This window comes from Heteronotia binoei, chromosome 2 (genome assembly GCF_032191835.1).
Source record: "Heteronotia binoei isolate CCM8104 ecotype False Entrance Well chromosome 2, APGP_CSIRO_Hbin_v1, whole genome shotgun sequence".
In the NCBI taxonomy this organism is placed as follows: Eukaryota; Metazoa; Chordata; class Lepidosauria; order Squamata; family Gekkonidae; genus Heteronotia; species Heteronotia binoei.
Genome location: NC_083224.1, coordinates 63,135,057 through 63,151,568, shown reverse-complemented (window position 1 = coordinate 63,151,568; position 16,512 = coordinate 63,135,057). Strand labels below are relative to the sequence as shown.

Below are 16,512 nucleotides of genomic sequence, written 5' to 3'. Positions count from 1 at the left end.
TTCAGTGTGGTCCCAATGCATTGTTTTACTCGTTTTTTTTTTTTTTTTAGGGGAATGGACCGGAATGGAGTTCTGGAACCTTATCAAGTTCATGAGGGGGCACTGACAGTCTTTGATCCAACAAAGTATATTAAAACATGGTTGTTTCAGGATCATGGTTGCTTCAGCATTAGGCACCAAAAGCAAAGAATTCTGTGTGTTTTTCCTTCATTTTCCTCTTGAGAGTTCTAGCACCCGTTTTTTCAGAAAAAAAGCCTTGGTTTTATTCCTAGTTAATCCTATCAGAACATGGTTTCAAGGGGCAATCACATCACCATGTCTTCAGGTTACATTTTGCCTATAACTGGACACACACAGTTCTATTGCGATGTGTCTGTCCTGTGTGCCTCATGACAATTCACCCCCAACTTTGTTTGGATCACTTTCCATCTTTTATATAGCCTCTGCTCCGTGTATTTCTGGACCTCTGAACAATAAATGTATTTTCCCCAATTCCCTGCTTTAATTCCCTCTCCCACCTGTTTTCTCTCATCTTGTGTATTTGCTTCCAGTATGCATTTATTTCTGTATGTATGCTATTTTATTAGCATTTCCTCTTTCAATAAAGCAACCTTTTCTTGGTTAAGCAACCGCCTGGTTCATTTCAGAGAGTTTCTTTAAGGAAAATCCCAGTATGCAATTGGTGGAGATTTTGCTAGATCAATAAGATCTCCTTTGAGTGCTAATATTTCCCCAAATATTAAGAGACCACCCTGTGGGTAACAGATTCATAGGGTGATGACCATTGTGCAGAAAAATGTCTACACAGCTATGGTAAGATGGCTGTACAGGCACAGATTCTCAAGATAATCTAGAGCAGGGGTGGCCAATGGTAGCTCTCCAGATGTTTTTTCGCCTACAACTCCCATCAGCCCCAGCCAGCATGGCCAATGGCTGGGGCTGATGGGAGTTGTAGGCAAAAAAAACATCTGAAGCGCTACCGTTGGCCACCCCTGCATTAGAGGATAATGAATACCACCTACTGTGCCAAGAGAAGCCGCTATCTTGCTGAGCCTAAAGCAGCTTCATATTTTCATCAACTAAAAGAGCAAAGGCACTCCAAATAGGTTACACTAAAGGCCCCCAGAAGTTGAAATGCTGTTGTAAATGCACCTTCTTGTGATGGAATCAGTTGGTTAAAAATATACATGCACTTGAAATTCTCTTTTATACAGACTTTGCAAAAGCAGGAGAAAAGGCATACAAGCACTACAGTGCATATTAATTTGATCCAGAGCTTATTCTGGTGAATGTGACAATAGTAGGTGGCAAGTTGAACTTGGATGAGGGGTTCATATACAGTCTTAGAAGCTCAGGATTCCTTTGTGACATCTAATTCCACTTGGGACTGTGGAATAATCTGCTTTCAATCAAAGTTCTTTCCTCTATAAAATGGGAATTATAAAGTAAGGATTGCAAAGCACTTTAAAGGTTCAATTATGTAAGTGGTCAATAACAATATGAACTGAGGACCAATACAAATAAATTATGGTCTAGAGATTTGGGTTGGGCTGTCATCAGTATGCTGATGACACCCAGCTTTATTTGTTGATGGTTGGATGGTCTCCACCTAGATATTCTGGACAGGGTACTGGAGTCCATGACTGGTTGACTATGGCAGAGTGGACTGAAACTAAATCCAACAAAGATGGAGATCCTGTACCTGAGTTGAGGGGGGGCTGGGATCGAGGATCCATCTCCCAACCCTTGATGTAGCACTGCTGACACTGGCACCAAGGGTGAGGAGCCTAGGGGTGATCCTGCATGCCTCACTCTATATAGAAGCACAGGTCACCATGGTTGCCAGATCAGCCTTCTGTCATCTACAGCTGATCAGGCAACTGGTTCCCTATTTTCCAGGGTAGATTACTTTAGCTCACTCTACACAGGGCTGTCCTTGAACCTGACATGGAAACTGCAGCTAGTGCAAAATGCAGCAGTGTGCCTGCAGACATGCTTTCAACCAGTGTTAACTTAATTAATTGCACTGGCTGCCAATAGAGTACCGGATCCAAGATTTTGGTAATGACCTTTAAAGCTCTATGTGACCAGGGACAAACATACCTATGGGACTGACTCTCCCTGTATGTGCCCTGAAGAGCTTTACACTCAGCTGGCCAATACCTCCTGGCAGTCTCCAGCCTGAAAGACATCTGTTTAGCTTCAACAAGGGCTAGAGCCTTTTGTGACCTTGTCCCACTTCAGATCAGGGCCCTGTGGGATTTCTTACAGTTCTGTAGGGGCTATTGTTGGGGTCCTCAAATTTTGGTGCAGTGATTAAGTGTGTGGACTCTTATCTGGGAGAACTGGGTTTGATTCCCCACTCCTTCACATGCACTAGCTGATGTGACCTTGAGTCAGTCACAAATCCTCATAGAGCTGTTCTGCTCAAGAGCAGTTCTAGGAGAGCTCTCTCAGTCCCACCTACCTCACAAGGTGTTTGTTGTGGGGAAGAGAAGGAAATGGAGATTGTAAGCTGCTCTGAGACTCCTTTGGGTAGTAAAGGATGGGGATATAAATCCAATGTCGTCATCGTCTTATAAAACAGAGCTGGCTGGGGTGGTGGATGCCTAATTTTGGTGGATGCCTAATTTTGGCCAACCCTGCTTGCACTGCCCATTTAGATCATATTGTTGCACTGTCATAGTGCCTATTCTTTTCTGCCCAGCTAAGAGACCAATAAGCATCACCAGGTTGCCACATATGACCAGCTAACTAGCTCTTAATGTGGCACCTGAACTCCCTGAATTAGGCTGCCATCTTTAGGTTTTAGTATAATTTTATTGTTATTTATTAACTATTATGTTGTTAAGTTTTAATTATTTTATGTATTATATATGACTGTTGTGATCCACCTCGAGCCCACTTGCACAGGAGGCAGGATAAAATCAAATAAATATGCAGAGTTTTAAAACAACTCTGGATAGATAGGAAACCTTTTGAGTTTTTGATAAGAGGTTTGAAGTGTCTGAAACCTCACAGAAGACCAAAGAACTAGATTCATGAAAACCACATTCAGGAGATATCATGTCTCAGAGTGGACCAAGGACTCAGGATTTGAAATCCTTCAAAGGTAACAGTAGGCAAAATACAAAACAAAAGATCCTTGGAGATGTACATCTACAGGACATGGTTTAGCTTAGAATGGCCTCTTTTTTTTTTGCTGTATCTGCAAAGCAAGTCTCAGGGCTAAATTTCAAATCTGGCTTTATAAAATCCTTTGATTTGTTTAAATGTATTTGTGTCATTCTTTCTTTTGAAAGTCTACCAGTAATCTGCCTGTCTTAGGCAACACCAGTTCCAGCAAATCAAGCATACATTTCTTTGTTCAACTCTTTCACAAAGAATTAGCTGGTAACAAGCCACATAACAGACTTTACGGGTTGGAAAGTTGGACTACCCAAGGCAAAGGCTGAAAACTGGTGCGTTGAACTGAAAAAGGGATTGTCCTTGACAATTGTGTTGTGTTGCTTTTGTTTCTAAGCAGCGCCGGATTAAATCCTGTGGAGGCCCCTAGGCAGTTGAAATCTTGGGGGGCCCCTTGCAAATTATCTCAGAGTCTGAGCGCCTGCCCCACTGCCCCCGCTGCAGCCTGCAGGCACCTTCTTAAAAACCCCTTTTACTAAGACATGGGTGCCCATAGGCCAGTGCCTACTTGGCCTAATTGTTAATCTGGTTCTGTTTCTAAGAAAACACATTGGTGTACCCATGTTTCTTCCTAGATTCTTTAAAGACAAAAGAACATGATCATCTTTCTCTGAAGAGCACACATACTGCAACCAAGCCTGGCAAATTATAAGGCCTTTCAGATCCATCTACTTCAGGGAGTAATCATGGGAAGAGCTGGCTCAGACATGTTGAGGATCTTCCTGGCTCCTTCCTGTATTCCCTACTTGTCTGCTATCTTTAGAAGTGTTATGTAATTGGCATGGCTTTCCACAAGTGGAGGTTACTGCAGAGTTGGAGTCATCAAATGTAGTGGTTGAGCTATGTAGGCCTCACTTGGTAAGTACGTACCCCTGGAGCTCAGGAACAGGGTCAGCCCCACATACCCACCAAGCTGTCTATGCTGCACTCTTCACATACTTTCTATATGAGAATATTATCACTGACAGCTCAGGCCTTATATGAGTCAGAACAAATGATACTCCTCCCCAAAATGGTGTTGTTTAACATAGTCACAGTTCAGTAGTTGTTGTTTACCATGGAAGGTGCCATTAACAATTGTGGGACAGGAGGACTTTGCATTTTTTCTCATAAGTATTGGAGCAAGTGATACCTTTTTCATTCCAGCTTGTCTCACAAGAGCCCTGCTGTTAGCAGCTTTTGATGTTCATCTCCATCCTATGAAAAGTTCTGACTTCTTTCCCTCACCTCCCACTGCCAACCCAGAAAGTACACCACTGCTGAAAGTATATGAGCCTGCCAGGCCATTTTTTCCATCCTTGTCATATGACAGCTCTACAAGTACTGGGGTCAGAAGTTTAAAAAATCCTAGACTGGTTTGAATGGCAACAGTTAATTATTACTGTACAAGAATAACAAAGCATTCAGTTATGTCTGCTTACCTTTATCAACTAATGAAGAGAATGGCTGAGATCATAGTTGAAAGTTTCATCTTGTAGCCCTTATTTGGTTATTGTAAATTTGGGATAGGCAAAGGATTAACAACCTCACCCCCGGGCTGTTCTCAGGAGCTGGAAAATCTTGGAAGTATGTTTCTCAGCAATCTTTGCCTCCACCCTGCTTTTCTTAATTTGCACTGGAAACAGTTTTACTATCAGGATGAAAAAATATACAGTACTCATTTTGTAGATTACTACACACACCACCTTTAAAAGTTTTTAGCTCTCTTCATAGTCATTATTCCAGCAATCTTTACATATTGCCCTACAACAGCAAGTGGAGTTCTCTCAACACTTGTATGGAGATGGTGTTTGTGACTGCTTCATTGCTGGCTGTTGCTGTCCAACAGCTTAATGTTTTCCTGCTGCTGACATAAATATTGTGCAACAGGAAGACCTATGCTCCCCCACCTAACACCAAAGGAAACTGATCTGGGCTGTTTACAAGATTTCCTTCACATTTTATTCTGAGTTTGGGCTCATATTCTGCTAAGGGGTTTCAGTTCTTTTGGGGGAAATGGCAGTCTAAAGCAATAACTCTCATTTTAATTGAAGAAATAATCTTTAATTTGGTGAAAAGTCACTATTGTAGATAACCTCTTGTTGCAAAGAATTTTTTGATTCAACAACTGTTCTTTTAAAAAAGTTTACTAGTATTTCTAACACTTCCATCCCAGGCAGTAATATTCCTTAGGCAATCAAATTGGCATACATTCCAAAACATGAAATCTAAAAAGATGTGATGCATATTTAACCTCAATTTATTATAAATCTCAATTGATTACAAAGGCTCCTCATTGTATTTTAAAGATATTTAGAAGTAACATTGAATCCAGAGGAACACACTTCTGAACAAACAAGTTTAGTTATAACTGCTGCATGCAGGGTATATAACTAGACACTTTTGCATCATATTCTTTGGTATTCGTGATCTCCATATCATTCTTTTTCAAAAAGTAGTCAGATATTTTTATATTTAAAGAAGAGTGGAACATTTTACAGCAATATTTTCTGCAGTGCTGTCTGATCATTATTTATTAGACCAGATGCCAATTTCAAGTTAATCCAGTGACGTCTGTAACTAGTGAGATTATGTTTACCTGATTCATGCAAGCATATCTAATAAAAGAGAGCCATATGTGGGCTCTGCCCAGAAAGTCCATGGCTATGTGAGCATCTGACAAAGAAGATAAGAAGTGTATTTTTCCTTTCATGTGCAGAGTCTGTTAATAACAAGGTGACCTGCACGACAGCTTGTAGTTTTCCAGTTGTTTGTGTTGGCATACAATGGGGGCAGGATTTACTGGAGGAAAAAGAAGACTGCTTTTTATCATATCTATATGTTATAGAGATGAGGTTGGTGCACAGTGTTCTTTGTGTGGAGAATTAGGAGTGTCGCACTATCATAGTAGTGAACAGCAGGAAAAACAGGTTCTTTCTGACCAATTTTCCTAAAGGAAAAGCTGAAGCCTGTATCAAAGGTAGTTTTTAAAAATCACCTCTCCTTGAAATTAATGGAAAAACAGATATCCAGTGATGTAAATAGGCTTTAGACCAGGTTCTAAAGAAGACCTGCCTAGCTTTTAACTTCCCTCTTTTAAGAGGTTAGAAAAGCATAGACAATGGTTTAGGAAGGCAACATATTCTCACATGTAATGTTTGAATCAGAACTAGCATATTCACTGGAATATGTACATAAAGGCAAACAGTACAAAGTCCTACTGTTGTCAGTACCAGGATAATGTAGTTGTGGTAACATACAGAATCTAGTTCTGTGTTCCATAATATAGCTGAACAAGGAGTTTGACTGTCCCTGCAATGCTATTTAGCTGGTTTTAAGTAATTTAAATAATCGATTCAGAAATATCAGATGAGAATTGTAGACTCTATAGCCAAACTGTGGCTCGAGAGTAACATTATTATTATTATTATTATTATTATTATTATTATTAACATGACTCTTTCACACATATTGTGTGGCTCTTGAAGCTCCCACCACTGATGACCAGCTTGGAGAAGGCATTTCTCTCTTTAAATTGCTTGTCCAAGCCAAGGCAGCCAGTGGCTTGGAGAATGCATTTAAAGGTAAACTTTCTATCTCTGTTTCCCTCCTCCCTCCCCCATCTATTTCCTTCCTTTGGGGGGTTGGACTAGATGACCCTGGAGGTCCATTCCAACTCTATGATTCCATCCATCCTTCCTCCCTCCCTCAAACATCTGGTGTTCATGAATTGCGGCTCTCAGACATCTGATGTTTATTCTATGTGGCTCCTATGTTCAGCAAGTTTGGCCACCCCTGCTCTATAGAGATAAGGGCCAGAGAATCAAATTAAATATTAGGCAATGTGACAACTGGGACACTTCAGACATATATGAGAGTGGATTCAGTGATAAAAATCAGCTCTTCATGCCTGTTACCTGACACATCAGAACTCCTACATGGCCCCCACACCAAGCTGAGCCTGTTTCTGTATTCATTTTACTTCACCAGTTGATCAGCAATTGGGAATAACCCACACCCATTCTCTTGGACAATGTGTTTAACTGGACCTTGTTTTCATTTGTGCTTCACAATACAATGTAACATACCTATATACTGAGTCTTATAGCCTGTTTTTGTAATAATCTCTCCTCCACCCTTCTATCCTTATAGCTTGATAAAACAATCCTGGCTCATCAAGAGCTTCCCTCAAGATTAAATATCAGGTAGCCTTGTATGTTGTGCTTTAAATCAATGGCTAATATAAGTAACCCCTTTCCAATGTTATATCAAAGTCATAATAATTTTGAGGGGTTATGATGTTCATAACTGAATATTGTTTATCAACCTATTGCAACGGTTTTGCAACTTCCTTTGAAAAATCTTCCTTGCTACCTGAGACATGTGGCTAGACTAGATGGGGCTGATCTAATTTGCAAATCCTGTCTCACTAACTTAGCCATACAACTTTATAGATAAAATCCTGGGATACAGATCTACTATTACCCTTTATTCACTGAAGTGGAATTGCCATAAAAGTTTACAGAAGTATATTTCAATTCTGCATTTTTTGAAGTTCACTTCCATGACACATCGTGGAGAGTAGTAAACTGGTGGAGTTGCTTCCCCCCTCTTTGCAAGCCCCACATTCCAGCTGGAGGAGTGGTGCTTGTTAAGGGTTTATCTTTTATCTCTCAGCTATCCTCCCCTGCACAATGTAGCTATCATAGCAACCTTGCTTACAGTACAAATGGTGAAATAATCTATTTCTTTTCATGTAGAGATCTGTCATGGAGCTTTGCTCTTTCTTTAAGAACCACTTACCAATATAGTATGTGTGCTAGCAGTCATTCATTGACAAGAAATTGACAAGACTGAGTGGTAGAGTGTGAACAAGATATTGGGATAAAGGTGGACCATAAGTTAAGTATGAACAGCCAGTGTGATGAAGCAACAACAAAGGCGAATGCAATCTTGGGACTATGACATTGCAAGATGTCATAGTCCTGCTGTACACTGCATTGGTCAGGTTGTACCTGGAGTATTGTGTGTTCTGGAGGCCTCCCTTCAAAATGGAAGTGGACAGAAATGGAAATGGAGCAGGTGCAGAGGAAAGTGATGAGGATGATCAGGGGTCTGGAGACCAGCCCTGAGGAAAGGCTGAGGAACTTGGGAATATTCAGTCTGGAGGAGGTTGAGGGGGGACATGATTGCTCTCTTTGGGCGTTTTCGCACTGACCTTCAAGTAGCGCGACCACCCTCTTCACACTGGAGGATCTGCCCGGATTTCGCACAAGAAGCGCCGGCGCACCCAAAAGAGCCGGCTACTTCCGTCGCGAAACCCGCTCAAACGGAAACCGCCAAGAAGCAGGAAAACGTTTGAGCGGGTTTCGCGACGGAAGTAGCCGGCTCTTTTGGGTGCGCCGGCGCTTCTTGTGCGAAAACCGGGCAGATCCTCCGGTGTGAAGAGGGTGGTCGCGCCACTTGAAGGTCAGTGCGAAAACGCCCTTTAAGTATCTGAAGGGCTGTCACTTAAAGGAGGGCAGGGAGCTGTTCCTGTTGGCAGCAGGTAGGACTCACAATAATGCATTTAAATTAAGCGTGGGAAGGTATCGGCTGGATATTAGGGAAAACTTTTTTACAGTTAGAGTTGTTCATCAGTGGAATCAGCTACCTGTAGAGGGGTAGTGAGTTCCCCCTCACAGGGCAGTCTTTAAGCAATGGCTGGACAAACACTTGTTTGGAAAGCTCTAGGCTGAGCCTGCACTGAGAAGGCCTTGGACAAGATATAGCGCTTTCCAACTCTGTGATTCTATGATACACACACAGTACTTATTCAAAATGAAGATAATCCTTAATGTAAGATGACTCCCTCTAAAAATGTTATACACAAAGTTTTTTTAAAATTACTGGACATAACTGTAATGTATACAAATTTAAGACAACTCCCTCTTTTTCATGGCATACCTAAAAAAACCCTTAGTGTTGCATTGAGTAAATATCATATGTATCAATGAACAGAGCTGCCACCTTTAATTCTTGGGAAGGATCTAGGTTCTTTACTAACTGCAAACCAGGAAGACATTCAGTACATGATAGTATATATTATGATTCTATGTTTAATATTTCATGTATCTTGTAGGTGGTTCTGGCTCATGAAAACTTATGTCTCAATAAATGTATTATCTTTATGGTGTCACAAGACTCTTTGTTATTATACAGAGCCATTCTACTGAATGGATCTTCAATTAAAGTGTTCCTAGGATTGCACTAGTAATCATGCAGTAAACAAATTCTAGAGTCTAATGTTTTACAGTGGATTTCAGATTAATTATCAGTGTTTACACCAAGGAAGGAAATATGAATTAGCATTTTATTTTCTCAAGAAATATAAATACTATTGGTATGAACAGGTTTTTCAGTCTACTACCTACTGCATAGAGCTCTAACTATGTGAAAACTTTAGGATGAAACATAAGCTTATTCTCCAGTTTTCAAATAGATTACTATTTGTAATGGCAAATGCTTTTCATAGCTTGATTCCCCCCCCCCCCCCCCGCTCCCCAATCAGATTCTATGCCTGTAACAGTTGTATGGAAAACAAGGCTGCTATCCTGTATAATCTGTTTGGGAATAAGCTATATTAACCTTGGTGTAGTTTACTTCTAAATGAATCTAATGAGGTTTCCTCTGTATGAATGGCTTCATATATTCTTAAAATTAGAAATACAAGTGTCTCATTCCTGAGTTCACCCCTGCATGTAAAACCAAACATTTACAATCTCTCTTTATGGGAAAATGTACAGCATCCTAGTGTGAAGATGGCTTGACTATCTCACCATGAGAGGCTACTTTAATGATCAAGAGTGGAAAAAGAAAGCACAAGCCATTCACATTTCTTGCTCCCTTTTCATCTCTGTTACATTTAAAATCTGTCTGTGAAGTCAGCTAAGCTTTAGAAACTCAGCTATTTCTGTGCCTGACTCCATCTGAAGTCTCTAGGAGTCTATAAAGCAGAGTTGTGCCAAGAAAACAGAAGCAGAGAGAGGGCTACAGGGAAACAGGAAGAGTTTCTGTGGGTTGCCAAGTCTGGATGGGAAAATATGTTGACACTTTGAGTATGGATGTGGGAGAAGGCAAGGTTTGTGTAAGGGAAGGACCCAATGGTACAGTGGAGAACACCCTTTAAAGCAGCCACTTTTTCCAGGGGTTAACAAAGACAGAAAAACATCCACTGAAATAAACAACATTTCTAAATGATAAGGATGTATCTTTTAACACATGGAAGTCAATACAATGTATGCAAATACAGCTAATAGTCCCTGCAAAAGTCTCCATAGTCCCCTAGAATGCTGTCTCTTTAAGGAGCTTCAATATTCCTTCTCACAGCTCACAGCTTTTTAAATGCATTAAAATTCGCCCTGTTTATGGTCACAATAGCAGGAAAGAGACGATAAGTCCACAGGTCAAAATAACAATTTCAAAAGAGAAGGAGAGCACTCGCCAAATCTAGAACTTCCTGGTGGTTTTGGTAGCCTTTGTCCATATAAATAAACTGTATTTAAATATGGTTGTTAGTTCTAATGGGGAGATGATTTATCCAAAGCTAGTACAGAGGTCCCTGGGTTAATCAATTGCTCCTTAGTTGATATTTTAGAAAGCTCCTGATGGCACCTGGTTTTTTGGTCACTATGTGACACAGAGTGTTGGACTGGATGAGTCATTGGCCTGATCCAACATGGCTTCTCTTATGTTCTTAAATCTCTTAGTGTACATTAAATTTATAGAGATAAGTTCATTAGAAAATAAAGAAATAAAGATGTCTGGTTTACTTTGATTTTAGCCTGGAGAAGACATGATTGAGAGGTGGTATGATAGCTGTCTTCAGGTGCTGTTATATAAAGGATGGAGTGTTATTTTCTGTTGCACCAGAAGACTGGATCAAAATCAATGGGTTGAAATTAAATCAAGAATTTTCTGCTAAGCATTAGGACTTCTTGATGAAGCCATACCTCAGTGGAACAGGCTTCCTTCAGTGGTGGAAGGTTTTGGAGGTTTTTAAGCAGAGGCTAGCTAGCCATCTGACAATGCTGATTGTATGACTATGAATTTAAGCAGATGATTAGGAAGGGATAAACTAGTGTTTTGCCCTTGTGGCCCTTTCTTATATGCCCAGAGTAATGTTGATCACCACTTTGAGGTCAGGAAGGAATTTTCTTCCAGGCCTCATTGGTCCAAGGATCCTAGAAAAAAACCTCAGCACCTAAGAGCAGAGGTCACTAGGAGAGCAGGGTGGGGGAACTAGAGATAGCTGTGAATTTCCCACATTGTGCAGGGGGGTTAGACTAGATGACCTTGGTACATATGAACATATGAAGCTGCCTTATACTGAATCAGACCCTTGGTCCATCAAAGTCAGTATTGTCTACTCAGACTGGCAGCGGCTCTCCACGGTCTCAAGCTGAGGTTTTTCACGCCTATTTGCCAGGACCCTTTTTTAGTGGAGATGCCAGGGATTGAACCTGGGACCTTCTGCTTCCCACGCAGATGCTCTGCCACTGAGTCACTGACCCTCTAGTATTCCTTCCAGATCTGTTTCTAATTCAGTTATTGTACTATGTAGGTTGTTAACCCCAGTTGTAAAATTGGAACGGAAACTTGGCCAGTTTGGTGTAGTGGTTAAGTGCCTGGACTTTTATCTGGGAGAACCAGGTCTGATTCCCCACTCCTCCACTTGCACCTGCTGGAATGGCCTTGGGTCAGCCATAGCTCTGGCAGAGGTTGTCCTTGAAAGGGGAGCTGCTGTGAGAGCCCTCTCAGCCTCACCCACCTCACAGGGTGTATGTTATGGGGGGAGAAGATATAGGAGATTGTAAGCTGCTCTGAGTCTGATTCAGAGAGAAGGGCAGGGTATAAATCTGCAATTCTTCTTCTCCTCAGGTGAGCTTATAAATCAATGCAATTATGATAAAGGGGCCTGTATATTCTAGTAAATAGGGCTGTGTAACCTTACAATTTACTGATATCCATGCAGCTACTGAAGATCTAGTTAAAACCTTTGCAGGAACTTGCCTTATAGAGAAATGTGAATGTTATGTAAATGAAGTTGGAGGTTTTAAAGCTACAATAGTCCCAAATGATTCACATTGACTATCCTAGTCACAATTACTTGATATCATGTACACTGATAATTAGATTTGTTTTCAACTTGATTCAGTGACAAAAGGGGGACTGGATTATGACTCAACTGTCTCCCTCCTCCCCCCCCCAACTAAAAGTTTGAGCATTTACACTATTGTAATGTAATTGTGCCCAGGGTGTGGTAAGAGTACAACTCTTAAGGAAAAGTTGTGTCCACTAAGTTTTCTAAAGAGCAGCTTTGCATTTCCCTGGATAATAGAAGCAGCGAGGTGTGACGAACTCTTAAGGGAAAACTAAGGGTTCCAAGTGTAGATTTCTGTTCCTTTGGAAGGGCCTTAGGCCCTTGGCAGCAAACCGGCAGAAGATTCCTTCGGCTCAGACCCTCGTATTCAAGGACAGCCACAGAGAGGATTAAAAAAAAAATTGCAAGATCTATATACTGTGCGGGCCAGCATCGGACAGAACGGCAGCGACTATGGGTAAAAGAAAAAGAGGTAAGAAGCGCTCGCTACTCCTAAACCAAAAGGGAGCCCAGGGCCCTCGAATGCTTTCTCGTAAGCGGGACTGGCCCTTGAGCACAGAAAGGAGGTTAGGGCTGCGTTCCTAAGCAAGCTCCCATCGGAACTTCACTTAACTGAGCAGGCCTTATTCCCCGGTAAACACGGATAGGCTTGTGGTGGGTGGCATGGCGGGCGCGACGGGACCATAGAGACCACGACGCCGTTTTGCGCTGCCTTAGACTCCAGCCTACCGCTTTAGGCCTCTATCTCGCTTTCCTCTGGAAAGAGTTTAGGAAGGAGGCTTCTTTTGCCCTTCCATAGGCTCCAGTGGGTCTTCAGCAGCTGCCCGTTAGGCGTTAGAAGGTTCCCCCTCCATGTTAACTGCCCTCTGCCAGCCATCTTAGGAACGCTTCCCGGAGAGACACCCTGCTTGAGTGAAAGCGAGGGTTTCCCAGTAGATGTCGAACGGCTCTGCTGTCCATATTGAGTTTGCCGTACCGGAATGCTAACAGTATCATCATGCTGTGTTGTGGCCATGACTACGACGGAGAAATCGCTCGCTGTCGCCCTTCGCTTGGATCGCGGCGGCTGACACGGGATCTGCGCACGGCCTACGCGCACACGCCCACTCCTCCCTCCCCGACCTTCCCCAATCGCTGCTTCGGCGCTCGGCTGCTTCCGTCTCTGGCCGCCTCGAGCGCAAGGAGTTACTTGCGTTCGAGGCTCGGCTGGCCCAGCCTGGCTCAGTCGAGGGGCGCGGAGCGGGAGCAGCTGGGCTGAGCTGGGGGGCCCGGAGGGCGCGGCGGCTGGGAGAGAAGCGGGGCCTGGGCCGGGCTGGCTGGCGACGGGGGCTAAGCCTGGCGGAAGCGGCCTGGGGGCTGGCCCTGGGCTGGCCGGCTGGAGAGGGCCGCAGCCGCGCTCCCTCGAGCCCAGGCTGGCCCCGAGCCCGGGGCTAGGATGCCCCCGCTAGTCCCCCGGCACCGGCAGGCAGCTCCCGGCTCGACCCGCGGCTGAGAACCCCCCAACGTAGGCGAGGGAGTAGCTGGGCGGAGCCTCCGCCCTGTCGGGGCGCCCTTGGTGAGGGACAGGCCGGAGGAGCTTTGCGGCCCCTGCTGAGCAGGTCGGTCGCCTCGGTCTCTGTGGCCGCCATCGGGCTGCGCGGCGAGTGAGGCCTGTGCGGGGAGGGGGCGGGCAGGTGAGCGACCATCGCCAGTCATTCTCGGTAGGTGGTAAAGAATAGGTGGTTGTTGTGGATCGCGCTGTAGGTGCTTCTTGTATTCTTTTCTTTCTTTTAACAAAGGCAAGACGACTTAATGGTTACTCCCCCAACCCCCCCCATTTGTTGGAAGACAGCAAGATTGTCATTATCTAATCTCTTTCCAATTTCTGTCTCGCTGTTGTGAATGGTCTCTGGCTCGTTAGTGATTAAAGCTAATTGGGCTTCCTTCAAAGATTCTAACTTCGTTAATCTCTGTGTATGTGGTTTTCTAGGAGACTAGTTTTGTGGACCTGAACTAGAGTGTTGTGTTGATGTGTACGTGATTTCCCTTTTAAAACCACGAGTGAACTAAAGAAATCTCTGACATTTAGCATTAGTTATATTTAGAAATATGTGATCTTTCAGAAATAGTGCAACATTGAACAAAAGGTTGACTAATGAGGTGCATGGAAGTGATATGTTGGATTTCTTGATAACTGCCTGAGTAAATCCTTTGCTTACAGTTAAGAGTTTTGTACATTAAGCAGTTGTATGATTATAGCATTCTGCTGGTTAAGATGTTCAGTGTGATTGTGCTTTCAGTGAAAGCATATATTATTACCCCTGTGATTAGAGCATAATTCAAGAATCTTCTTTAGTGTGAGCAGAAGGATGTGAGGGTAAACAGCTGGTCTACTGCTGAACTAAATCCAAAGTCTATGACTCTTCTTAAAGCTGCTTTCTACTGTGGAAATAACTGGACTTGGTTCATTCTTGAAATCTCTTTCTGAAATAATTAGGTTAATGTCTTTTAATCCTAATGAATATTTTTTTTTCTGAAAGGCAGAATGTTCTGTTGTAGGAGCCATACAAGACTGATAGCTGAAGTTTACTGATATCAAGCTCCTGTTTTGCTTGGACCCCAGCAACAATAGAGGGATGTGTTTGGAGACATATATACTTTGTCTCAGTGATGATTCTTGGCAATTATATAAAGCTTTCAGTGATTGACAGACATGTTCACTATGCTTTACAACAACCCCAATGTGAAGTAGGCCAGTATTATGGACTGTTTGTGTGGGCAGAACTGGGGCATAAGGCTACTTAATAAAGTTTGTCAGGACTGATATTAAAATGAAAGACTATCCATGTGACAGCTTGTCATAGCATAGTGGTTAGCTCTTAAACCAAACTACAGTTGAATATAAACTGTGTAGTCTTAAGCAGAATTACACCTTTCTGAGTTCAGTGAGGTTAGTGTAACTGTGCTCAGGACTGCTCTATTAGATCATAGTTATGTGTATTAGTTATGCTGGATTAAACAAAAAAACCCTAGTATTCAATGAGCAATGGTTGCCAGCTCTTGTATGTTAATTTTGTGACTGGGCACTCCAGAAATCAGTGGTGGTGATGCAGTTCTGGCTGCTATCTAGGTCACTATATCCAGAAATAAAGAACTTGTCACTGTTATCACACCCTCAGATTCATTGGAACTAGATGAGGGGCTAGTGTGAACCAGCACGATTGTTGACATGACTGAAAAAATGGGTCACAGCAAAATAATTTGATGTGTTCATATCTACTAAAATCAGATTATATTTAAATCAGTTTTACAAAGAATCAGTTCTGATGATGTGGCATCTGACTTCACTTGCATGCAAAACGGGATGGGAGTTATGGCAGTTTCCTGGATGCTGATAAAAGTGCTTTACTGAAACTTGTGCAGTAGCTGTGCTTTGAAACTTGATATCATGTTTTTAGTACAGGGTTTTATTCTTGGGGACAGATGCCCCTTCATGTTCTCAGTTTCAGGTAACAGCTCTTAGAGCCTTAATCCCCCCCCCCCACTGCTGTTTTTTTACTATCTCAGGCCTGAAGTTGGAGTAAACTGTTGGAAAGGATATTAAATATTTGAGCCTTTGCCAACAACACAAAGAAAACCCATGCTGCTGATAGTCTAATCTGGGTTTGAATATGTAGAGAGGCTGAAGCCTTGCTATCTAGGATTTTGCTTGGTTTATAGAGCAGAGTAGTTCTACAACAAGTATCTTTAAGAATAATTTCTAAACATTCAGCTGATTTATCTACATTTGAGTTTTAAATGAAAGACTTTGCATTCAGTGGATATGGGTGGTTGGGAAACTGTTGTTTGGTTCCCCTGTCATTTAGGCTCAGACTGTTGAGGCAGCTTGAACAAATGGATTAATAGTAGATTAGGCATGCTAGTGTTCTGTTTGACTTGGGAAGAAATACAGCATATAGAAAGAGCCCTTGTTTGAGCTCTAATCAAATGTTAAATCTGACAGTGTTGCAAAAACAAGGGTCAGCATTCTTGGTGTGATGTTGATATTAGGTTAGCCAGCTGAACACTACCAATGTGTAGGAAGTTAATTTTTCCCCCCAACAGTAGGCAGCTTCCTATTTTGCAATGTGCTTCTTTTGGTAATTGTCAGTTGTGCTTAGGCCTTTGAAATGGATGCTGTTGGATCAAGCACACTTTAATTCTGTAACATGTTTTCTTGTTTCCTG

At 42.4% G+C, this 16,512-nt stretch overlaps 1 protein-coding gene across 2 annotated transcripts in view; it reads left to right on the top strand.

Moving 5' to 3' along the window:
* Nucleotides 1-13,656: 13,656 nt before the first annotated feature.
* The window catches only part of HIPK1 (homeodomain interacting protein kinase 1), a 49,004-nt gene continuing 46,148 nt past the window's right edge, over nucleotides 13,657-16,512 (top strand). Inside the window, exon 1 of one of the 2 annotated variants that reach the window (XM_060231198.1) lies at nucleotides 13,657-13,905. The gene's annotated coding sequence lies outside the window, so the exon portion shown is untranslated. The remainder of the gene's footprint in view (nucleotides 13,906-16,512) is intronic. The other variant, XM_060231199.1, reaches the window with a different exon arrangement.